Source organism: Solea senegalensis, linkage group LG18, assembly GCF_019176455.1.
Source record: "Solea senegalensis isolate Sse05_10M linkage group LG18, IFAPA_SoseM_1, whole genome shotgun sequence".
In the NCBI taxonomy this organism is placed as follows: Eukaryota; Metazoa; Chordata; class Actinopteri; order Pleuronectiformes; family Soleidae; genus Solea; species Solea senegalensis.
The window spans coordinates 12,097,116-12,123,797 of NC_058041.1; the positions used below are offsets into that span (position 1 = coordinate 12,097,116).

Sequence of the window (26,682 nt, forward strand, 5' to 3'; positions counted from 1 at the left end):
ATACATAATACTTAAATGATTACCTTAACCTAAACCCTTGCCACTTCTAAATGTGACTTTCCTTTGATTATGTCATTCACTGTTGTAAATGTACATATTCAAAGGCTTTTTTCTTGTTTGTTAGTTAACCTGCCCTTGCTTTAGTTAGCTGGGGCAAATGTTATTCATGGAAAGGATAACACACATGGCAGATTCCACTCTTATGTTCTTAAGCTCGTAATTATGCTCATAATTACAATGATTGATTAATAAAGGGGAACATTAGAGTCTTGCAAACTTAGATAAGACCCGAGTTTGAACTGGGAGATAAATCACATTCCTCTTTATTTCCAATCGTGATGTGTACACGTCCTTGCTGTATTCTCGGCAGGATTATTGGTCTCACCTGGCTTGTTTTACGTAACACTGACTCTCACCTCCTGAACCGCGGTGGACATTTTATCAGGGTTTGAATGTAAGTGGACAGATGCACAAGCCCTGGCAGCCTGGCTAAGTGCTAAACTACAGTGAAGGCCTCTCTTAATAGGCTTATCTGTCAATCGGGAGTGAATTGTGAACGCGCCATGACAGTGAACTTTCTCTGTGGGGGATGTTTACGATGCCGTTCCGATCATGTGAAGTATTGGCTGCTCTTTTGATTCGTCCTTCATGGGCCAGAGAGCGTGAAGGAGCTTATCCGTGAAGAGAAAGAGTGTTTCACAGATACAGCAAGGCGCAGATGGAAGCCACACAGTGCCCAAAGCAACGTTATTGAGTGGGGCCATCGTTTTTTTTTTCCTTAGCGGGGGGGTGGGTTTGGGTTGGCGTTATGCAAAGGTAATAATTTCATGTGTGGAGATTGGTTGAAAATGCAGCAGTGATTGATGTGCTTTCTTTTTCTCCCCTGATTTTCCTCAGGGACTGAAGACGTGAGGCGCTGGGGTGTTTCTCCTCCTGGTGTATGAATGGGTGGGGGGGGTCTTTCGTGGTGAAGAATCACGGATCACAGTCAACAAAGGTGAGTTCATTTTTTTCCCTTTTAAATAAATAAATATATATATATATATATATATATATATATATATATATATATATATATATATATACATATTACATATATATATACATATATATCTGTATGGTGAAACCTACAGAGCTCAGCAGATATTGGTGGCAAATGTGTTTTTTTTTATACAATTTTGAGGATGCCCTCAAGTGGATATTATTGCTGCAGTTGGAACTTGCAAGTCTGATGTGCTCACTCAGCAGCCAGAATATGAGTGGCAGGCTAGCAGCTAGAAGTCATTGTGGTGTTAGTGAATTTAGCGAATGGCATTGATTACATTTGTCCCAATCAACCTTTTCATAAAGTCGTGACGCTCCCTTTTGGCCGCTCGCAGATGTACAGACATGGTTAAACAGTTATTTGCGACCTAACTGGGATTTGAGGGAGTGGCCAGAGTGGAGAACAGGATCAGCCCATTTGGAGCTCCAGAAGTAAATCCCCCCCCATTCATTTTCTCCTTTAAGAAAAAGAGATTTAAGCCTGAAACCAGGACGACCAGCTACAAGATTAATCATGATCATGACACAATTACACATCCCATAAACCATTGTGACTGATCCTTTAATTCCAACTCAACTGCACTTAAATATCCCAGCAGTCACACTCGTGGCCTACAGTGGTCCATGTCGCTGTGCCTTGGTCGTCTGTGTGAGAAAGAGAAATCAAAGCTGCCGAGTAGCAGAGACGTTGCAAAGTTTTTTTCACGTTTAAATCAGAGTTAATATTATAAAACATGTGCCTTCCAGAGGAGCATATTGTTTTATTTGTGGCGAGTAAACCTTTGATGATTACCATATTAGAGACGATAATTAAGATCTTGTTGCAGGAAGGAATTCTGGGATTCTTACTACACTGTTGAGCCCTGCAAATGTTCTGTCTGTGTTGTGACAACACGCTGATGGAAACAATATTGTTTAGCTTGTTGTGTAAATCTGAGATCAGGAATGACTAATTTGTGTGCAAATTGTAAATAATGGGAGACGACAAATTAACTCTGTGCACATATTCCTTTTTTATTTTTTAATGCCACAGACTTTGCAGCAGGGTACGTAGCTTTGTGGAGTATGAAGGGACTAATTAGCTGAGCTGTTGGTTTGCCTGAAACATCTCTGGATGTTATGATACAGCTGGAATCAAATAAGGCTGTGTTATTGGATACAGCCTCCCCTCGCCACTACAGTGATTTAAACACCACGACTTTGTTTGCACGGACATGCTCCGCACTCCACTGTGCTCAAGTGTCTTTGGTAAACATGTGATGGCAGCAGTTTGTGTGCAGCCGGGGTCGTCTCACCTCGTAGAGCATGTTGATTTCATCAGGAGCTCCCTGTGGGGGCCCTGAGTAACTAATTGCTGAGATGTTGTGTCTGTAAATTCTTCTTTTCATGTCCATATGCAGTGAGGCACATGTGTACAGAAGGCCAGGGCTATTGTCAATGCAATATGTAGCTCAGTGTATGTTCTACGACAAAAGAGAATGATGTTGTCCACTGTATTATACAATACGGCCATGGCTTCATGGATTAGGAATTGGGACAGCCAGCATCCCCCCCCCACACACACACACGCACTGAATAGATAAGAGTGGTTAATCTTGATTAGAGCAGTGTGAATGCTGAGGAATACAGCGCCCTGACAAACATCTGCCTGCCGCACAGCTGAGTGGGATAAACCAAAGTGATTATTGTGGAAATGTCATGCGAGGTAGACAGCGAGAGTGAGCGAAAGGAAGGGGATACGACATGAACGGGGACATGACACGAGAGCTTCACAGTCAGTTCTCCCCCTCTCCCGCTGTCGACGACAGATCTTTTCCCTCTCGCTGTCGATGTAAGGTTGTCTTTGTGGAGGAGAAATAAAGCTGGGGCGTGATGGAAAGGCTGCAGTCAAAGGAAATCGCAGAGAACCGTTGCCGCTGAGGCTGATAGCCACATATGTCACAGAATGAAATGTTCATGGGGCTGCAGCTATTTTCTCGCTGTATTGATTAGGCCTGGTTTCATCTGTACAATGTCAGAAAATATTAAAGAAAAACTGCCCACCATTGATTTGTACAATAAGGGGGAAGATGAGCCCAGTGAGATATAACTTCAACAATCCAAACTGTTGTCTGGGTTTGTTTGTCAGTTAAGTGATGAATTCATTGACGAGTGCTGTTTATTTCTTCGGATTTGTGTGTGAAAGTTGGGGTTCCGTGTGATGTGTTAAGACATTTTCATAAAATAAAATAAAAAAAGGGAGGTGGAAAAACTGGCACATTGAAAAGGCAAAATGAGGACAATAGAAACAGACACGGCAAATAAAGAGGGAGTTAAAAAACAAATCATGTGACGTCCCCTCTCCTTCTGCATTTCTCTACATTGGAAAAATATCAAAAACAGCCAGGAAGAGGAGGAATATGTGGACTGATGAAGAAACCACAACAGTCGTCCATCGCCATGATAATGAAGTGAAGCAACAGCAAAATACAACCGTATATCAACAGCTTTTGGCGCTCAGTATTAAAGTTATTCCTTCTGTGGAGACACAGACTGTAATGCTGCCCACTGCTTGTTGCTTATCTTGGTAACTAACCCCCAATATTAGTTTTACAGCATTTGATGGACACAGATAAATGTTTTACTGCATCTTGAACCATTTGGTTAAAATTTGCAATACATTTTAAAGCTAAAGCTTTCATGAATAATTGCTTTCCTCTGTGAAATGTGAAGGCTGCAGACATTCTGTTAACCTTGCTAAAGAAAAAGGGGAGGTGGGGGGGGGGAGGGGTTGTGCAGGGAAAAAAAAAATCCCCTTCCTGTCAGTGGTCTCTCTTTCTCTCTGTTCTTGTGAGATCTGGAACTGATAAGTGTGAGGCCTCTGGTAACTGAACAGGAAGGATAGAGGGCCTGGCTCGGCACACATGTCCACCTCCCCTGTGCAGGCAAACAAAGAGAGCGGCGCCTGCCACTTAACTCCAGGTTTCGCAGCATTCAATCCTATCAGAGGGATTATTATTATTAATTACAAGAGTGAACTCTTATCTACATGAAGGTATTTCTGTCGGAAAATAATTACGGGGCCGTTTTCATGAAACGGATCGCCGCTAAATTCTGTTCGCAGCCTCACACCCGAGCACAATCACAACACACTCGTTCAACCCGCCAGTGAAGAGTCAAGTGGAAGTGCTTTATTGAACAAGTACATGGCAGCGCAGTGACAGTTTATCATTCAACCCAAACACCTAGAGGTCTGAATGACAAGGTGTTCAACTGATAAGTATGATTAGTGTCTGTCCATGAGTGTTTCCTCAAGCAGGTGCTCATAGGAAAAACACAACAAGCAAATAGGCTGAAAGAGCTGTGTGTATATAAGAAGTGAGTTGAGCTAATCATACCATTGTAACAATAAGTTGTCAGGAACTATTGAGCTTGCAAACCTTACATACTGAGTGCAGGACTTTAAATAGAAATCAGACTTTTTTTAGTCACTAAAGTTAGGGGAAGATAAAAAAGCCTGGAAAGGAAAACATCTTTAATCTTTTTTAATGTTAACCTTTTAGGGGACAAACACCATGTTTTGTTTGGAATGAAGACTGTAAGTGCAGGAGAAAATAGGAAAACAACTCTGTGCACTCGCAAACCCATCCATCAATGGATGGACGAAGCCAAAAAAATATATGCTGTATATACTTAAAATGTGCTTTCCTCAGAGAATGCCTTACATTAGTTCACGTAATTTATGTTTCATTTTTGGCATTTGCATTCGTGATTTTATTGTCACGGCTGCGCTCGGGTCACCTCGTGCAGATGCTTAACCTTGCGTTTCGTTGCCATTTTATAATTTGCCACGGCGTTTTATTCCTTTACATAACTGGCCAAATTTACGTCATGTGAATTACAACATGATATCAGGATGTGTCCAGTGTCATGGGGTCGTTCTTTATGTTATCCACAGTCTTTTGTTGCAGTTATAGTACGAGTTATCTTGAAAATTCTCACTTCATCTGACCCGGTCAACTTCAGTCCCTGGGAGTGTGCAATAACATTCTTTGAAATACAAGAATTCACTTAACTGGATAACAATTACACAACCCTCTGGAATGAATAGAACAACACATATTGATGGTATCTCAGTGAGGGAGAAGTTTGAAGCTTTTGTGTCAGCATGACTATTGGCTCAAAGGTCCACCAGTGATGTGCATCAGATGAGTTTAAAGATGATTTTTCTTGTAACCTACTTGGTGAGTAACTGGGCATGACATGAAAAAACTTGACCCAGGGTTGCCTACTCAAAACCTCCCCATCTATGATCTTATCTTCTCCCCAGCGGGGAACACTTATGAGGATTTTTCCATCTGATCCCAAGTTGTTTTTGTCACCATATCTTTAACTCTGAACCAGCTTTGGGAATCTCTACCAAATCTCATCCAGAGCTGAGCCTGTGGTGGAGATTTTCGGAGGTGGTATTCTTCCCTTGAAAAAGTGCAAGATAACGTTCCAGGGTAACAGCTGAATTATCAGTCCATTAGTCACCGAAGAGAGAAAGAGGTGCATGACCATTGCATCCATCAAGAAAATACCTCTTTTTTTTTGCTGATAGCTTTCTTTAACTGATGCTTTGGAATCTTGTAAGTCTCTCCCACTGATGTAGGAGGTGCAGGGTTGGGGTCAGGGAGCTCTCTGCTGCTGCTGATGATCCAGTCGCCTGTCCCAGGAACAGAGCAGCACAACAAAGAGGCAGAACTCAGTGTACTGGACTAAAAATAGACATGGCGTCATCCTCACCTTCCCGTAGACAGATACAAATGGAGATGCACGCGCTCGCGCTTGTGCGCACACCCCAAGTCAGTGCAGGCGCACGTCTTCCGGAGCAATCACAACCGCTGGTCATAGTTGGCAACACGCCACAACTTGTTTGATTGACAGGGTGACTGCGGTGGTACAAAGTGTCCGCGTGTTCAGGACAGATGTTCTCCACAGCCCACTCTGAGGGTCTGTGTTGACATACAGCAGTGATTAAGCGTCAAGATTAACTTCTCCCCACTGTCCTGTGACCCTGGTGAATCCCCACTGCCCCACTCGCTGGAGTAAAGGCCCCAGTGTGTTTAAAAACTCAGATGAATTATTTTCACTTGGCAGAAAGTGTACAATCGCTTTATTGTTTTCTTAGTAGTTTTTTTTCACCCCAGAATGTTACTTATATCATGTGCTGGGTCAGCTTTATTGAGGCTGCTATTTTGGACCACTATGTTTTCACAAAATCCCACAATAGATAACCAAATATCTTTTGATTTTTGATGCTAACAGAAGGCATAGTAGGTTCCACAAGATCACAACGTTGATTTTCACAGAGTACAGTACCTTTAAATCCATTTTTGACCTCCGTCAATGTGTTTAATCTGCAATTCACATGGGTTTTTTACTGGCTTTGGCTCCAATAGGCAATAGTGCGTTCATCTTTGGCCGTTAGCTTAGCCATTAGCCATTAATGGGAACCCTACTTTTTACCATTTGGGACGGCTCTGACTCTGATTCAATTTTATGTCACTTTAATAACACTTTTAAATAGTTCATTCAACACTGACTTTGAATGAAGGGGTAAAAGTTACCAATGACATACATATCAGTGACAATAACATGGTTCCGATCTATTTGCGATGTTTCAATACAAGCATGTGCAGAAGAACGTTTTTATATCTTGTTTTGTTGGCACTCTTCTTCTCAAATAGAGACACTGTCAGGAAAATGAAGAGAATAAATGGAGGAGTATTTGCGTTCTTTGTTTCCTTTAGAAAAAGTTAAGCTGATATCCATTTGTCATTCCATCCGCGTGTAACTTGTCAATTTCCTGTTCATGATGAATAGGCTGAATAAGCTACGCTTCACAAGCCCACATATTAATTAATGGCGTGGAGTAATATGTCTTAAGAAGACTTGGCAGGAAGATGCTGTTGGCTTTTGAATTGTTTATACCTCAATGCTGCTTCGTAAGGTTTGCTCACATCTTTTTACTGCATTTGTCTTTGACAGTGAAAGCACACACTGTGGTCTCATTTAGTTTCTACATTGTTGCTGTAAAAGATAACGAAAACCGAGCGTGCTTGACTCGTCCCCCCGCGCAGCCTCGGCTTAACGTTCTATTTGTAATATGTCTTTATATTAAGCTAATGAAATGACAATTGTGGCGCGGTGCTGCAGGGCATTGAATTAGCACATCAGCTGATCTGACTGCCATTCAAGTAGCACAGTATGAAGATATATTTACAGCTGGAGATGAACATGAGCCCAGAAACTACACCCTGTAGATCATCAAGCTTCAGCTTCCTGTTGAACACTTGAACGAAATTAGTTCTTTGGAAGGAAACAAGTTGGTGTATTCCCCAATATCTGAAAATACTCTTTTTAAAATAAGCTCCATGTGAACAGTTTTAAGTACATTTTACACAATTAAGTAAAGAAGGTATTTCAGTATTTACTGCACTTTGTCACAGTGACAAACTGTGAAATGGATAATTAGTTCCTATAGTTGTTTGAAAGGGTTGGATATAAAATTCAGAGAATAGTACAAATCCACCTCCTCGAGCTGTGTTGCGTGAGTGAAAGGTATAGACTGAAGCCAGATTTCGCAGAAGGCCCAGGAATTTGTGGCCGACAGGCTGATAGTCATCAATTTCAGACTTGTTTGGCAATTTTGGGGATCAAAGGCGATGATTAGGATGGTGATACTGATGCTAATCCCACCGAAGGGGATGATTGAGTCATCAGGGCAAAACAGCTGTCTTATGTGCAGCCCCCCCTCCCCACACACACACACCACCACACCCCCCCACACTAATGGCTGATGATGACGGTAGCAGAGTGTAAGTGAGTGCAATTGACAGCGGAGTTTGTGCTTCCTAGGGGAGGAGGGAGAAAGGATGAATCCAAGCGGAGGGAAACAGGCAGCAGGGTGGCCATGAAACATTCATGCACCTGGGGACTCTTAGCATAAGGAGAGCAAGCTGAGCCAGTAATGAAGTAAAGAGCAGAGGACTTTTAATGGCCGTGTTTGTCCTTTTATGAGATTAACTTTAGTCTGGCTTCTTATATAAATTGCCTTAAAAGCCTAATTGCACACAGTGATTTAGTGATAAATTGTACTCACAAAAAGGGCACTGCCTGCTGCAGAGCCTTGTGCAAAATATTATTTACATTTGGAATACTGTAATTGTGGTTAGCTACACGATAATTGGTACCACAGCTGTGCTTCTGGTTATAGCTCGGAGCAGGGGCAGAAGAAGATGAGTTATTCCCAGCCCTCTGCCACTCGGCCTCGGACAACGGTGCGCCAAATGTGGACATCCCATCCCCGTCGAACAGTTGCTCCTCTCTAAACTCACCCAGCTCATGCCGCTCCAAACTCACGTAACGACGGAAAAAGGCGAGAAGGGAGCAGTGGAATGGCAAGACGAAGAGGAGAAGTTGGGAGACGTAATATTTAGACAGCTGCACGTGTAATGTTGTGTATCTCTGTCAGTGGAAGGGGGGCGAGTAGACGTGTGGCGTTATTTCGGTGCCCTCAGCTAGGCCTCAGACAAACTCCTGCTGCAGTATTGATGTCATTGCACCCTCCTGACAGCAGGCTGTAAATCACGCAGCACAGTCATCTATAGATTCACAAACACCTGCCACCTCTGCTCCTCACTATACCGTCGTAGTATTTTATCTGTCTGAGCTAAATAAACTGAAGGGAACTTGTTTAAACATGTTTAGAAGTTAATCTGCCCTGAGTGTCTGTGTCATGGTGAGACGCACTACAGTAAAGGCGGTTGTGTGAGACAGCTGGTCACATGTCTGTGCTCCCCGTGCCTTGAGGTGGTGGATGGCAGCTGACTGCACTGATTCACTGGGAATATGAGTTGTGTGCTGTATGCCTCACAATGGTTTGACTCATAGGGAGCAGACATCAAGCTTGCTCAGTGTCCATCTCTCAGCCCTTTTACTGGAACCTTGACTCTTCTTTCATTGCCTCTGTGTTCTGAATCAGCCAGTGTGCTTTTCTTATGACCATGTATGTTTCTGCATTGTTCCGTTCTTTTAGTTCACAGGGAATGGTCACTTTCTTTCTACTGCTAACTCACACTGCTGTCACAGGATGAATGTGGGCTGTGAGTCACTCTCTTGCAGTGACTTTTCACCTGACATGTACCCACATCATCATTCCTTATTGTTTCCTACCTCACGAGTCTTCTGATCATCCCTCTCTGGCTTGTAGAACTACAACTATGTCACTGAGACCAGTCTATGGTTTTAGAGCAATGAGTCCTGGTCCATGAAAATCCATGCCTGAATGTTTTTAACAGATTTCCTCCACGATAAAAAAAAAAAACAATGGAAAGTTGATAGCAACACAGTTCACCATTGCCATGGTTGTGTGACTCTGTACTTTACAGCTCCTGAGGTTTTTTCTTTTAAAAAAAAAAAAAAGAAGAAAAAAGCTCACAGAAATGCTGATGCGTCGCAGCCTCCAGCACAGTCTGAGAATCGAATCTGAGCAATGCAACTAAAATTAGACCTAACGCCGAAGATGATGACACGTACGGGCCACGAAAATATTCCCTACGATGGGGTGCCGTGGGTTAAGAGAATCCGGGAGCGACAGCTGTGCAGTCGGCGTCCAAATTTAGCGCCTGCCGTTTGCCAAATGTGGGTAAAAATATGTTGGCAAATAAAATAAATGAGGTCAATTGCCATTGGTGGATCCTACAATGCTAGAAACTCTCATCACTCCAGGGCATACCAGAGCACTCCTTTAACCCCCCCATACACACACACACACACACATGCAGTCACATTGGCCCGAAGGCAAGTGTCATGATCTATAGGCAGCACCAATATCACCAGTTAAAATGCATTTGCCCTTTTTTGTACATAATGGGTTTTTTGGCCAAAATGTGAAAGGTCTGTAAAAAGGATTTAAAGCTCCATATCAGAAATGTCCACTTTAGACGATGTTACACTGAACTGCAAGAAGATCAAACCAGATATAATACATGGCTGTTTGTTCTTACCCTGCATCCTACCGCAACTGTTTAGCCATTTAACCATGAGTCTATTTATCACCAGTGAGTTACCGCTTGTCTTGTGCTCCAATAAACCGTTTTTCCTTGGCAGCCGCATGCAGAGGCAGGGCATTAAATCTCTACCTGCGGTCACTCTTGCTCCCCGTCACATAATAACATGTGCAACACCCGCACAGTAGCCACTAATTGCCGCTGGATATTAGAGCAAGGTCTCTCAAGACGCTGACCTTGCTTCAGCCAATCATAACAGAGCATGTTACCGGGTTGCGCTCCGATCAGAAGAGTCCCTGCAGCACCAATAGGAGGAATTAATTATTCAGACCGGCTGCTCCTACCGTTTGCAGGACACCATATAATGGCAGTTATAATGCACAAAGGTCCAGCCACACAGGCTGCTGCCTGCCAGGTACCAACACAAAGAGACAGAAGGGTGTGACAGCATCCTTTGTTTCCAGATTCCTTAACACATCCTTGCGCCGACCTTGTTTCCCATTCTGTGCAAACCGGATCATTTTGTTTCAAAGGGACTGCGCATAAAGCCGCAGTAATGACATTTGATTAAATATTTATTTCATGAGGAAGCGGAGAGGTAAGAGATTAGAGCTTTCGCTCAAAATATTTACGTGTGCGCCACAACTGTTTAGCTTCTACAGTTGAGGGAAAAGGCCAGGTTTTATAGTGATCAGTGTTTGGGGGGGTTTTCCACTGACCTTTTACGAGACGGGAGAGCACTCCTGTGAATTGTAAATGTTTTTATGCAAGTTTAAAAAATGGGAAAGTGTACTAGATTTTTTTCTTTCTCCGGTGTCCTCGTCATCCTTCATGTTTGTCATGGATGAGAGCTGTAACGCAATCGTCATTCAGCCAACATAAAAGTAAAGTTGATGTTGATGTTTGATGCCATTCAGGCCCACTCTCACTGCAGTGCATTAGTCGAGTTAAAAATATGGTTGTTGGATCTAAGCTAAAAAAAAATGGTGTCACTTTAAAGGTCAATTTTTGGTAAATATGTTTCAAACTAAAGTATTTGCTCATAACGAACAGCGTAAATATAGATTGTACAAATAGTATATGCCATAAAAAGAAAACTTGGTGCACTGATGAAATGATATAAAAGGAGTGTAGCAAGGTTGCTGTGCAGCCCTCACAGCTTTTGTGTGTATTTCTGCTCTAAATAGTGCTGAGCAACAGCAAGGTTACTGACTACCGTTGCATCTGCATTATGCTAATGTAATGAGAGCAGGAAGTCAGCGGAGGAGCGTCGCACTCGATGGCTACGGGGACACAAACACAAGAGTCATCATGCAAATAAGCAGACTGGCTGATAACTCAAAAGTTTAACAAGAGATAAGCAGCCAAACTGGACCACACCTCCAGTGGCAGGCCACGTTCAGATGTCCACTCCTGCTTTGATATTTCGCTCTAACCAAATGCTCTTATCGCGGCCCCCAAGCAAACATGCAAACAATCTGGCCTGTGTGTTTCCAGTCACATGGGTCCGATGTGCTGGAGAGTCAGCGTGTCTGTCCTGGTATTTCCTGAGGCTTCGTAAACATACTGTACATATACACTCTCTCTCTCTCTCTCTCTCTCTCTCTCGCCGGAGCACACACACATGCACACACTGGAGGTTTGATCAAGGTTTTCTAATTAAGCGGTAAATGTTATGTGAAATAATTCATCTCTTTCTCTTTTGACTTGTTTTTCATAATAAGACTAACTGCATTCTGACTGAAAGAAGTGTGACGTTATTTCTCCTATTGCTTTTTTTTATTCTTCTCATACTGTATTTACAACCAACTGTAGTCTTCTTATGCATTTAGATCACAGAAAATTCTATTTTTTGCAACTACCGTCTCAGTCACTGAGGCCATCAATGCATGTTTTTGGGGATTGAATATTGTTATTGTGGTTATTGTGCTGGACGACTACTACTGTGCTTTCAATCACCTTCTAATTTTAACAGTTGGAGTGTGTGTGTGTGTGTGTGTGTGTGTGTTTGTCCTGGTGGGGGCTATCTAATGCTGAGTGTGGAATGTGGGAATGAATGATTTAATGTGTCTTTTTTTCACCTCACGTGGCTTTAAGTGAATTCTTCTGCTTGTTGTAGCTTGCTGTTGTCGTCTAAAGAGGGTGTTACTAGTGTATATATACGCATGCAGTGGATGTAAATTATTTGGATCTCAAGCTGTCACGTCGGAAGAAAATAAAGTGATGAGCTGTCAGCCCACATTTCAACCTCCAGATGAGTTAAGTGCTGTCAGCATCTCTTGCCACTAATCTCCCCTTTTACCCATTTAGTTGCCATCAAACTCAATTTCATGGTGTTGATACAGAATCTGAAAATTCAATAGCTGAACATGTATGCTGGGATTATAATTTTGAGTCTCTGTGGGAGATGTAGGTCAGCCAAAAGACTCCATTTCCTCAAATATTGTAATCCCCATTTGTTCTGCTTTTTCACCAGAAACACAGCTTTGAGGTCTTTGTCGGGCTACAAAGCCCAGAGCAGGACAGTCGCTCTTCATGCTGTTGTCTTGCTTCCAGATGATTCCTGGAACACTTAGGTTGTTTATATATAAATATATATATATATATATATATACATATAATTTAAAGGCGCAATTTGTAAGAAATGTATGACATTGAGATCAGGATATGTTGTTATCAGAGATTAAGAAAACAGATTAAATTGAATGATACCAAACCTAAAAAGTCTCACTACCCCTCTGAAGAATGTCTTGACCAGTGGAGATGTGTTGAAATGAAGTTGAAGAAGTTGTCAGTGCGCCTACTTTTCTTTCCGGAAGCCAAACAAATGCTGTCTCTCCTGCACTTTGTTGGTTAATGTTTTCACGGTCTGTTATTGTTGCCTCATCCTCTCCTCTCATTATGTGATAATGATTTGCCGCTGCTTTAAAAGCAGACACAGTTTCACTTTCAATCGCTGCCTGTTGCTGACACACTGCATTTTTCTAATTAAAATGATTTCATAAAAGAAAAAAGAAAAAAGTACAGGGAAACACGCACTCAGCATCTCGCGGTACTTCCTCTCCCAACTTGAACTTTCGTTTTGACCACTCTGCTCCACTGCGTGCAGTGAATGAACCAAAGCAGGTCATGTTTATGGTTGAACTGTGGAACGGGGTCAGCAGGATGTGCCGGTTTAACCTTGCTGGAGACCTACGAAGCCCAGAGAAAGGAAGTCATTCATTTGGTCTGCAGTGATAAAGCCAGGCCAGGCTGAATAGTCAACACTGTTTGCCATGTCGTTGGCAAAACACTGATATCACCATCACTTTTTCCACACATTCAGGGTATTAGCAGTTTTTTTATGGACTGGAGGAACCATTTGTGAAGCCATGCATGAACGTGAAAAATGGATTTAGTTTATAAACCATATCACTCTAATGACTTTTTTGCCCTGATTCAGTGACAAAACCTGTTGTCTGTAGCCAAAAGGGAAAAGGATGAGGATTAATCTGCGAGCTGCGTGTTCATATGCTTTCACTGTCTGGGCCAAACCTGATTTTAAATGACACAAGACAAGGTTGTCCATTGTGAAAAACAACATTTTCCCCTAAAAGCCATACTGCCGAATCAATGCTCCCCACCGAAACAGAGATGGATGATAGCAGGACTGCTTCAAAATATGTAGCAGCCCCAGGCTTCTTCTTGATGCCTCAGCAGTCCAAGGTGCATGCCAATTATAAGGATGTTTTTTATTCCGCTCACATAATTCATCCGTTGTCTGTCATATCATTGCGATAAGTGACATGAAATTTTTAAGTTTTTAATGGTCTGGGTCATGCACTTACACATATTTTCACGCTTAAGCTCTGGTAGATATTCAGATATAGCTTTGGTTTCATTTGCCCGCATTTGGGAGATACGCGGTCTGCCTCCCAACTCAGTTTAACGTGGAGGTGACTCAACAGCAAGACATCTTTCCAGAAACAATGTCAGGGTTACTCAGGATCATTTGCAGACCTCACTGTCAACACCTATCAGGACTGTTTCTTCTGTACAAAGAAGATCCAATGAAAACAGTTTAGAGTGAGGTTTGTGGCTGCAGAACTTTCCAAACATTTATCAAAGCCAGGGAAAAAAGAACCAACATTTCTGCATGGCTGTTAAAGGATAAATTTCCATTATTTCTAGAGCCTGTCAGAAAACAATATCCACATGGCAATTTGAATATTTTTTCTATTCAAAAACAAAATAGCCTTAAAAAGCTATTCCAGCCCTTTAAAGCTACATTAAATGTAATTTTGTTAAACATGGATCTATAATTATAATAATAATAAACGTTATTTAAATGTTACAATAGAACAGTCCAATCAAGCCGAATCAGATATCTCACCAGGGTCACAGTGGCATTGTGGGTAATGATGGCACCAGGTAGTAAGTGGACGGAGAAAGAAAAAATGGAGTAAAAACCACAATCCTTCTTATTTCAAACAGCCCTTTGTGAGTCAAACAATATGGTTGAAATACTAAATGGATGGAGTGCGCTCTTTTAAGTTCAGCCCAATGTAACGCGAGGCTTCAGTAATCTGAGCAAAAACAAGACGCGGTGTCTTCCAGCGTTGCAGTGCAGTTTTTAGTGTCGTACAAAATTCACTCTTTGTTTTACTGTTCTTCTGTTGTTGCTCAGCACCAGAGTTTCCCCTGAGGAAACACACAGGGAGGGACACTCTATAAAGAGATGGTAATTTTGGAAGATGTTTGATTCATCAACTGTGGTGAAGCCTCACATCAGCTTGGAGACAAAAAAGGATTGCAAACGCTTTCCCCCAATGAATATATAGTTATTTATATCCATCAAAAACAATATATTCACCGGAAACAATTAATAATCAGTAATGAATGAAAACAAAAGTCTAAGAAAATATATGATATGTCTGCAAACATTGAGACTAATGTTATATATTTTGTGGACTAGCGTACAGAGAATACAGAGAAATATGTTTGTATTCACGGTTCGAGACCATTTCATTTCTGTCGCTTTGTAATGAGATCACTCCATACACCGTCGCTGCTATAACACACTGGGGAATTGTCAAACTGTGGACGGAATTGTATATTACTAGTTTGCTTTTGATTTCAACTACTCTGCCATTGGCTGTGCATTCGTTCTCAAAGCTCTCCTGTGCAAATGCTTCCTATGTTACTAGTGCTACTTCCTGACATTGTCAATTTTGGTCTTTATTTTTGTCATTAAGCCATTAAGGTGTTTTTGACTGGCGTAGTGGTTTGCATGTTCTCCCTCTGTGTGCATGGGTTTTCTCCCAGTTCTCCCCCACTTCCTCCCACTGTCCAAAAACATGCAATATGGGGATTAGGTAAATTGGACACTCTAAATTGACCATAGGTGTGAGTGGTTGTTTTTCTCTATGTGGCCCTGTGATGGACTGGCGATCTGTCCAGGGTGTGACCCCGACTATCGCCCTATTTCAAATGAATGGATTTTTGTCATTCAAAGTCATACTGTGTGTTTAAATATACAGTATATACATTTTTTGTCATTAATGAGGAGATGAGGGCACATGTACTCCTGTACATGGCCTCTATCCATTAAATCATGTCCACAGGTCCATCTGTGTCATCAGTCATGACACAGCACATTTAGCCTCCGTGTCCTCTCTGTCTCATCTGTATCGTTTGTTCTCAGGAGTCACAAAACATCTCATTTAGAAAAATCACAGTCAGAGGATTGAGCTGGGATGAAGTCGAGGAGTCTCCCTCCATCTGTATGAATGACTGCATGGCACATGGAGCCACTCGAGGGGGTAGTAGAGGCGAGTTGGTAGGGGAGCAGGAGAGGTGGCGGTGGGTTGTTTCTGTAAATAGCCCACCCTGCATTAAGGAGCGGCACGCCGGGCTGCTCTCTGTGCAGGCCTGACCTCACTAACCAAGCTGCCGCTCACATTTCCTCACAGCGAGGGAGGCTGTGGAAGCTGGTGCCGACTGTTTCTCCACTTTATCCAGGTCAGATCTGATCCACTCTGCCTAGTAAAGCACTGCCGTTTGTGACCCTGGTGCCCCCTCGCTGCCAGCCAGTGTCAAAATAACACAAGCAGCTCCATGGAGGGCCTCCGCTGCTCTGCCTGCTGTTAGGAAATCCTGCTGCCCTCATTTGGGTTTCTAAGTATCTACACTCGGTTGAATTTTCAGATCAAAACAAAGTCTCCATTTTTCTTCCTCCACATTAAGCTGTTAAATGAGAGTTTGCCTCGCAGCCTATGTGCAGTAGATACTCTATATGTGTGTGTGCTTGAAAGTAGGTCATTGATTTGGAACTTGGACACTGATTATGTGCTGGCCTAGAAATGGGCTATAATCGGTGTCTCTCATACCAAAACAGCTTTTCATAAGTGGCAGTCATTTCAAGGTCATGACAACAGTTGTGTCTCATTGCTACACATATACACAGACTGTATTCTTAGTCTCTTAGTTCTTAGTTTCAACAGATTGCTGTCTCCAGAATCTGTTCAATCTTGTGAGATTGCTCATATCAAGATACATTACCCCCAGAAAGAAAGGGAAACAACAAGGCCCTGAATATCATGTTCATCGCTCTTTATAGGCACTAGAATGTGCCAAATCTGCAGGCATGCCCTGTTCTGTCCCTGATGAGGGTTTGATGATGTGCTCATCTGATGCCATTTCAACCAATAATGTAAATATTCCTGCTCTTTGAACAAGCCAAGACGTGAATTAATCTGTCTCTGACATAAGGTATCCAGCTCCTGGAACAGATTTACAAAGGAAAAGAATTTTTCTTCATGACCACGTTGGAGGGAATGTTGCACACGAAGCTGGGATTTAACTGTCAACTAGCATCATCACAACTCCCTCACCCTGTTTCTCCTCATAGCTTGAAGCGAGCACTGTATTAGTTTCTGCAGTGGATTTTCCTGAAACACCCTCAGGATGAAGCTTTGATATTGTTTTTTAAATCATAGCTGGCTAAAGGTTCAGCTCTGCTTACAGTTTGAGCTGATATTCAGTTTAAAGAACCTGATGTGTTCGCTGAATGCTGTTTGTGGTGGGTCAAGAGAACATGTTTGTGTACTTCCTGTCCTCTTCCTTAATCTCGGTGAGTCAAGAATAAACACTGGATGCATGTTGGCACACGGCAGATCTTGTTCTTGTGTTGTTGCCCAGTTAAGTCAGCGTTTTAATAACATGCACTTTTGCACATTGTCTCCAGTTTGCGTTAGAGCAACGTTGCAAATGCGCATCCTCGCCCTCCATGCGTCGCACTCGAAACGTCCTCATGTTCGCTGCCTGTTAAATGAGCCCTCGCCATGTTTGCGTTTCTTTAGAGGCAGCGACCAACAAGCAGGCACAGACACAGTCCTACCCAAAAATGACATCAGCCACAACAGCTGCAGGCTGTGGCACTGGGGAAGAGAAGAGGGAGAGAAAGAGGAGGAAAAAAGAGAAAAGGAGAGAGAGCGAGAGAGAGAGAGAGAGAGAGAGGGAGGAGAACAATTGACCAGAAGCGACACTGGAAAGAGAGGTGACCTGATTGCTCAGCTGGCCAAGAGCACGGGAAGGAAGCAGCAGGAAAGGCTGGTTCCCTCAGTCTGGCCCAGCTAGCTGCTGCTCCTGGTGGGTCCCACTGTGGCCTTCCTCTTCCCCTCTTCGCCCTCCTCCCCCCATGCCCTCATACCGCCCTCCTTCCCGCACTGCTGCTTGTCACGGCTCACTACATCGGAACAAAATGATCAGCTCTCACCTCCTCATGAACACGGGTCATCATGGTAGTCATGCAAGGCCCGGGCCTTTTGTATTAGATAGGGATCACTGATATGTGGGAGGAGCTGCTGCTGCAGGAAGCTGGAGAAGTCAATATTGTTTTGCTTGATATGGAAGATACATGTAAATTTGTATTACCTAATCTATCATCGATAATCAATTTTCGCGGCACTATTCATTTCGCCCCACTGCTTTCGAGGAATTATTAGTTGCATCTGTTTTTGAATGATTCCTCTCCTCACAAGGAAGTGCGTCAAGTACCTCTTTCGCTGTTCCTGCAGCTCATAGTGTAATTAATTCTAATCGCAATCATCGTAATAGCTTTTCAGATCAAATACCCAGGAGCAGTCCTAACAAAATAATCCATTCCTCTGAAAAACAAACACCCAATCTCTCTCTCTCTCTCTCCCTCCCTCTCTCTCCCTCCCTCTCTCTCTCTCCCTCCTTCTGTATTTGGCTTTGGCTTGGAGAGAAGAGCAGTCAGTTGGATAGAGAAGAGGGAGGGGACATCAGAAAACAGAAGGACCTGCACATTTGCATACCTTTTTAGCATGTGGCTGGGGGAGCCTTTATTAAATCCACTCCCCCCCTCCGCCCTGTGGGCTGAGCCCAACCATGTGGGAGGAGGGGCACGAGGGAGGGAGGGAGAGAGAGAAGACGTGGTCTCATCTTGAAAACGGGAGACACTATCTGAACCAGAAGACAAACAATGTCTCCAGACCTGAGAACAAGGTGGCCGTAACGCCAGAGTGGGTTTTTTGGTCGTTTATTCTTTGTAGCACATCCAGGAACAAATATTAATCTGACAAACAAAGTCTGTAATTAATGATCAATTAAGAAGTAAGTCTCCTTGTGAAAATCCTCAGAATTTGCCTATTGGTTCTTCTTAAATCTTAGTTAATTGAATGTTTTTGTGTTTAAGTGAAGGCACCTCTTACCTCTATTACTCTTATCCTATTACACCTGCAGTGTTTATAATGAATTCAGCAGTTTACTGATGTGAAAGAAATATCCCTCTCATGTTCATGCCCCGAAATTGGCTTTGTTTCCTTCTTTAAAAAAAAAAAAAAGATTTCTAGGTAACAAAACACTGTGTGTCTGTGTGTGCGTGCGTACCTACTCACGTATCTCAGGTGAAGGGGTCCAAAAAAGCTGTACGTATCGGTTGGAGCAAGCTGAGGCAGCTTGTGGTCATGCTGAACTTGGGCGGAGGCTGAGATAATGAACCAGTGCGGTGAAATGAAACGTCTCTCTGCCAGAGATTGATGAGTTAGCCACTTAGCTCGCTAAAGGAGTCGTTCTGCTGTATAAACAAGCCAGCAACACCAAGGGAACAAAATTACAGGTTTTTCATAAGCAATCATTACTAATAGCTGTCTGCCTCTTGCCTTTTGATTTGTGATGTGCACAGAAAAACAGGTATATTAACCTCTGGCAGGTGTAGATAGATGTAGTGATTACATGCACTTGGAGTTATTGGACACTATTTTGTGTCCAGTAAGATACAATCATTGAATTCCTATCGATAATTACATAATTCCGACAACTTCACTGTCCAAATGACATTTACAATCTAGCTGTAACCACACATCCATCTTAAAAACACAATGCTCCAACTCTTTGAACCTTTGTTGAGTCAAGCACTTATGCCATATTGATTGGTTAGAGATCACATCTGATTTCACCTTTATCTAATGTCTGATACAGTACTGGCTCATCCCTAAGAGCCATGAGTACCAGTGAAATTTGGTGTGGTTAGACTTAAATATCTTTCACTGCTGTCCCCCTTATCAACTCAGTGGAGACATAATAATGTTAGGTCACTGCTTGAACGACGCAACTCATAACTTAGCACTTTCATTTAAAACCGGGAGTGAAAGCGGGTCAGTGGAAAAGGGGGCTTTATTTCCATAGTTTTATGGGCATGAAGCAGAGACTATGTAGAAAGCAGTAGCAAACTATGTTATGGCATTTCAAGACATGGTCTTGGTCCAAACCACAATTATCTAATAAACATTGGTAAAAACAATACTGCTCAATGACTGCTGTTCCGTGATTTGTTCTCCAAGACAAGTTTGATGTCATTGAGGGGACACATGAGCATCGGTGGAAGAAGCATGCAGCACAACACTTGTGGTAACTCCAAAAAAAAAAAAAGAAATACCCTCACTCTGCTGTTTTTGTAAGCCCCACCTTAGCATTTGGCACACCCAAGGCAAGGGGGATGGGAGAAGGAGTATGAAGTGAAAAAATATCACAGATGTTAGTCTGCATGAACTCTTTCCCCTTTGCAGCCTTCCTGCTCAATTTGGCCCCTTTAGCCTCCATTTTTTTCCCCTTGCTTTCGCCCCATAAAAGACAAATAACTTCTTCCAGCTTAATTTCAGTGGCAGCATGCAGGGGTCTGCCAGTCCACAGAATCTAAGTAGAAAGTGTGCAGATTCTGGAACCCACTCTGCTCAGTGTGTCCTAATTTTAAGAGGATTTTCTAATGTTAACTTGCTTAATGTTTGCGTGTGCTTGAGAAAGCCTTTTGTACCACACGCTGCAGGGTCCGTTGTCTGCTAAACGAGTGCAATGGAAACAACGGGGTCACAGTTACAACATATACGGCCACAGTCTACAGTGTGGGTTGTGACTGCGGCAGGGGTCACAGTTGTGTGACATGCCAAAACCAGTCTGGTGGTGGTGGCGGCGGCGGTGTTGCCGTCACTCATCCGACCACTCAGGAGGTCAACTCGTGAGTGCCTTCCACAGGATAATCTTCCTCATGTTTGATTTCGGTGAAAACGAGGAAAGCCATCTTAACCTCATCATATAGTATAGTCCAGAACGCGGCTTGTTGCGGCGCTCTGGACCGATAAAAGGGCAGGAAGTGGCAGCGTGTCGTTGATTATTTGGCCTTTTCTCTATTTCCCTGGGGACATGTTGCTGCTTCAAGCCTGACAGAGCCTCGGCCATAAACAGGAGGTGCTTTTGATTTATTCCTGATGTGTGGACAGCAGCCATGTCTCGGGGGTCCACAGCAATTTATCCAGAGGATATTAAATGACCTAATGACCATATTATTTGCACAGAACTAACCTGAAGAAATCCATGTTTAAAAGGTGATAAGATGCATCAGTCTGTGTTTGCTTGTTTGAAATGCTCAAAGGCAGTTTAAGTTGCTCTATCTATCTATATACACGTTTATTGTAAAGACAGTAGGCGGTCTTATGATCACAGACAAGCTATTAGGCTGTTTGATTTCACCTTCAGGATGTAATAGAGGTCTAAGGAGCATCATAGTAAAAAACTGAGCTGCATTGATGCTGGCCTCTCTCGGCTTCTTCCCCCAACAGGAACTGGCTAATTTCCTGAACTTGATATACCATTTGGTCGACACAGAGGGAAACATCTGAGAGAGAGGATCTCAGAGAATTCTCCACTTTAAAACGCTTAATGAGTGTTCAAATCTTTGGGTCAACGCTTTTTAACATTTTACAGGTGGCGCGGGGTTTTTTTTCTCGTTGACTTTGGAGGCACCTTAAAGGGAAAAGTGAGCAGTCAGGAAATGAAATTTTTGTAAGGCAAAAGAGGAGTTGTTTTTTCTTCATTTTCTCAGATTCCCCACATGCTCGGTTGTTGCTATTCACAGATTTCCTCTGTCTGCTCTCACAGATCCAGAACTCTAGATCAATTGTGCAGCCGTCCATGTGTAGTTTTCAGTGAGTGCCCAAAGAAATATCATGTTTATCCTGACTTGGTTTTGACCTGATAGAAAGTGACTATATCTGGTTCTCCAGCAAAGGTCTGTGTCAAAGGTCACAACCTCAGCCCGAGGTCATCTTTTTGGTTGACAGTCTGATCTACTTTTTTTCCTCCTCCTCTCGGATGATCCTGCAAATTGGCTAACACATATAGCTTCCTCCATTGATTTAGACAAACCATTGACCACAGTGTGATCTGCCCGCACAGATCCCTCCAACAACCACGCGGCTTTCATCATCCATGTCTGCGATGCCGTTTCTTTAAACAGATCTCGACGCTTTTGTTTTGCTTTCAAACAGCCAGCAGTGCTGGTGCAATAAAAAAAAGGGAATAATTTCCAGACAAAGCACTTGTCTGCCTCTGCACAGCTCAAGCATTAAACTTGTGCAGAGTATTACTTGAGCCTATTGATCGCAGTCCTCTGCCATCGAGAGGGCAGCGTGCAAAATCAATGCGTTATTTTCTCCTAGGCTAGCTTCCTTTATGCTTGTTTTTTAAGCCAGTGAAAATGAGAGGAAAACAAGTGAAAAACCATTTACTCCTACCATATTGCATCTTTGCCATCGACTTTAGAGACCCTTTTTGGGAAATTCCTCTGTTTTGAACTCCTGATTGTCATCACATTCTCCGGCATGAATCCACCTCTTTATTGTGGCAGGGGTTTGATGTCATGCTGCTTTATGAAGTGGCTGTAAACTGTGAGGTCACTTTATCATTCCAGTGAATACGCACTCTTATTTCTCCTAAATGTATTTATTCATGACACTAAATCATACTTTCTCACCACAGTTCCTCAAATATGGATACAAACACCAACTTATTTTGACATACGGTGCAACATATTGACCTTCCCTGTGTACACATAAGTGCAGACCGCGTTGGACGCGAAGTCCAAGAGAGGACAGAGAAATACAAAAAAAGGGGTCAGGGAACAGGAACATGGCTGGTGACAGGCTGCCTGCATGTGGGGTGGTTTCACTAACGAGGAGCCATTGTGCCCTCGGTGAAGGTTAACTCTCTGATTCAGGGAGGCAGGAAGTGTTAGCTGCCTCCCTTGCACTTTTCCCATCCGTGGCCTCTGCCAAGCCTCAGCAGAACAATCCAGGCCCTGTGACTGAGAGGGAGGGAGGGACCAGAGGGAGAGTCAAAGATGGGGGGGGTTAAAAAAGATTAGAGAGGTCCAATTCTGGAGGGTAACATCAGGCTCCTACGTTATGCAAGTGTTCCTTTTTTGTTTGCCTCACCGGGGCTTTGATACAGATTGCATGGAGCATGATGGCAATGCAAAACACTCACTCTGTCCCCTCTTCACCAAAGCAGCCTCCATTTAAGGTAACTCAGACATATTTTCCTGCAATTGAAGCTGAAAAGTGGCCAGCTGTAGCCAGGTTCTGGCAAGTTTAAGCTCTGCACTCACACTCACACACACACACACGCACACACGATGAAATGGATATCACAAAATGCACTTAGAGACAAACTCCCACACAGAAAATAGATATCTCAAAATGCACACACACACACACACATCTAAACACACACTGAGAAAATAGATAGCTCAGATTATTTGTGCACACACACACACACACACACACACACACACACACAAGTCACAGCACCTCATATGGAATCAACATTTGCATCTTTGTTAAATTATCCAGGAAACTGTTTGTGGTGCTTTGATAACACAGGTGTTTATATGGTAATGGCTTCTGGAGGCTGGATAAGAATGAAACAATAAAGCCATTAGGGTGTTACAAGAAGAAATGAAACCAGGCTCCTTCACACACCGCGCGACTCATCACACACGCACGCACCCACACACACTGGCTGAAACCCTACACACAAATTCATTAAAAAAAGCCTTTGTCAGCTGTGTTAATGACCCTTGATGTGTGTGAACCTGTGCCAAGCTGTCCATGGAAGGGCAATTTATCTCCACTAGTGTTGTGGCTTTATAGAGGATTAAAGGTTTGAATGGAAGAGAAAAAAAATAGCAAATTCATATGAAGGTGGCCTGTTTGTGTCTTTGAAACTCTTAAAATTGTTTTTCCTTTTGATATTATGCTTTGTTTTTATTTCCTCTGTCAGCATTTCATATCCTCTTGAACTGTCAGGCTCTCACTCTGCTCTAAAGTCCTACAAGATGCCATTTATGCGCTGCTAAGTAGTTTCCAACACATTAGCTGATGAACAAACAGCTAATAAGCATGTTTGTTTTCTTCCTCCAGGAGTTAACGGAGAGCAAAGATGAGCTAAAAGAGAGAAAGACAGAGAGAGAATACTTCATATAAATGCAAATGTCGCTCCATCGATTTATGAATTACCAAGGTTTGTCAAGTCAGACATCAAACACATCACAGTGGTTGTGTCAGTGTTTATTTTCTTCTAGAAAGGACGACCTGTTTCATGGTTTGATGTTCCTACATTCAGAACTTTATACGGCCCTTCCTGCCCAAAGACCTTTGCGTGTCCGGCAGGTCGCGAAAGACAACAAACTAACGTTGGCCGAGGCGCTCGGTCGGGTCACAGCAGGTCAAATCTCCTGATGTGACACAGTGACCATCTGGGAAGACCTACATGTTGTGTATCCTGATCCCAGCTTTACTGCGAGTCTTAAGTACTCATTATAAACTCTGATATCTTTTGCACGAAACCGCGCGAAGACGACACACGCCGCTGTCCGTCACTGGTCGCTCTGGACAAAATGGACATCAGGTTTCCCTTCATTTCAAATGGAAGAAAAAGATGTATTTTGTGTGAGTGAGGAACAGTAAAGGGTTGCAGACCTGCAGGGTGTGAACAAAGATGTCTGTCCACAAATGTGCCCTCTCTCATCTGATCCCAACACATCTCTCCTACAAAGGAAGGGCTGTGCACAGCGTGCAGATGCTGCTAGGCTGCCTGTGTTGGTAAATAATGAATAGGTCACACCTGGTGGTCTCTTAGAGGCTCGCTGCAGCCACCATCCCTCTCCGGTGGTGGGGGTTTGTGAATACAGTAAAGTATGTGTGCGGTGCAACATGAAATGAAAATTCTCCTGCAGTCTTCGTTTTTGTTGTTTTCTTAAACCTTGAGCTGCAGTGTCCTCGTGTGTCTCCATTTCCAATAAGAAGCATTAGCTGAGCATCTGTGTTGGATGTGAAGACGCCTCGATCGGCGCCTCCACAGGGCGACAAATGGCTGATTGACTTGTCAGTAAATGTGTCCAACAAGCCAGTGTCCGTCATGAGGATGGATGATTCCTTGTTTTTTGTTTGTTTTGTTTTTTTTTAAAGCCAATTGAACATTGTTATTTGTGATCGTTTTAAAGGATCATAAGACTCGCACAAGATTCTCTCAAACGATGCAATGCATCATGAGTTGTGCCAGCAGCTGCCTCCCTCATGTCATGAGCACTTTTCTCATTAAAAATACATGACGCTCATTGAGATAAAGTGTAGCAGTCGTATGAGTTTTCCGTGCAAACTTGTCGCACTGCTTCACAGTCGGCAGGAAATGTGCTTCGGTCTGTTTTCTACATCACACTCTGCATTTCAGGAGAGCCTGTGGTTACACCTGAGGATTCATTCCAGCATAAATCTGTCCGTTACAATTCATTGATTTAGATTTAGTCTTTAAGGAGAATCAACGTGAGCGGCACTCAAATATTTTGATTTTCCTCACTTTTAAGCAGACGTGAATGGTCAAAAATGGACGCCGTTAAAATGGGTTTGCGGTAACGCCGTTAATAACTTAACGTTCAACTGACAGCACTAGTTTAAAAGTTTAAAACGGAATTTTGATGGTGTATTGTAATTAAATAAATAATTAAAACCATTCAAATATTCAGTATTGCTCCCATTGTCTGCCACGAGTGCTTTCTCCAAAGAAGGAGAAGATTTTAAAGCGATAAATGAAACTTTCAAAAGCATTTGACATTTTCACCAATGAAACAAATGAAAAAAATGGTCTAAATCTGATTCACTGTCAAGTATCCTTCCCGCTGACACCGCTGCCTCTGAAATCCACAAAGCACAAACCTTGATTTCGTTCCTTTTTTTTGAAGAGGTAGTTTATTTATTCAGAAGGAAAATCTTCCAGAGGTGCCAGATATGACTGGTTCAGCCCTGCTTATCAGCGGCGCGGGCCGTGTGTGGCGGAGATAGCGTGCGGCGAGTGCGTCACAGAGAGCCGGTGATTGGAGCCGGATTCAGGAGTCAAACAGTGTTTTATCTCTTGTATATCAATCATGGTGCACTGCGGCCCTCATGCACACAAGAACCAGAACTCTCCATGTTGTTTGTTGTGGCAACAAAACCTGTTCTGAGGTTACCGTCGCGTTGTCAAGGAAAGTGGTAGAACACAGTCCCCAGACTGTAGATGTGCAAAGCTGCACAACGATTCTACAATAAGAATCACAGGAATTCTATTGACAGCAGCTTCTCCAGTCAATATTCTTTACAGGGCTTTGTATGAACACGGACAGCGCGCGTGGCAACAAGCAGCACTCCATGAAATGCACTTCACTCTGCAAGATAAACTCTTGTCATCAAGGAATTAGAGTAACTATCTGCTTTATGTGCTGTCCTTGCAAGTGGGCAGCACCGCAAATCAAAAGAATGTTTACTGGGCTGCAGGAGGAAAGAATTGCAAGTGAAGAACAACACCATGATTTGTAAAAGTCTTGAATTAATTTTGGCCTGGAAAGCGAGTTTACCCTATAAACAGTGGAAAGGAGACTCTGAGTGTGTGTTTGTGTGGGGTGGGCATCGCTCCTCTGATCACCATTCAGTGCATAATACACGGTTGATTTGATTTAGTACGACTCAAAAGCATTTCGGAGACATCCATTTTCTCGATTCGTAATGCCATAAGTGCTTCAGACAAATAACTTGGACTTACAGGAAACAGTCAGTCAGATGCAAGTCTCCTGACCACAGGGAGTGAGTCTCAGTTAAAAATCCATGTTTTATGGCATATTTAGACTGATGCGGGGGTTTTGCATGTCACTGAATTTATATCTTGTACTTTATAACCGATTAGTGATTTGTGTCAGTTAACTTTAACAGCTGTGGCGTGCGGCGTGCACACGCCG

The 26,682-nt window shown here is 42.9% G+C and overlaps 1 protein-coding gene across 1 annotated transcript in view; it reads left to right on the forward strand.

The window, feature by feature from the left end:
- The window catches only part of LOC122759041 (zinc finger MIZ domain-containing protein 1-like), a 112,638-nt gene that overhangs the window by 32,882 nt on the left and 53,074 nt on the right, over window positions 1-26,682 (forward strand). Inside the window, exon 2 of the mRNA XM_044013513.1 lies at window positions 898-997. The gene's annotated coding sequence lies outside the window, so the exon portion shown is untranslated. The remainder of the gene's footprint in view (window positions 1-897; window positions 998-26,682) is intronic.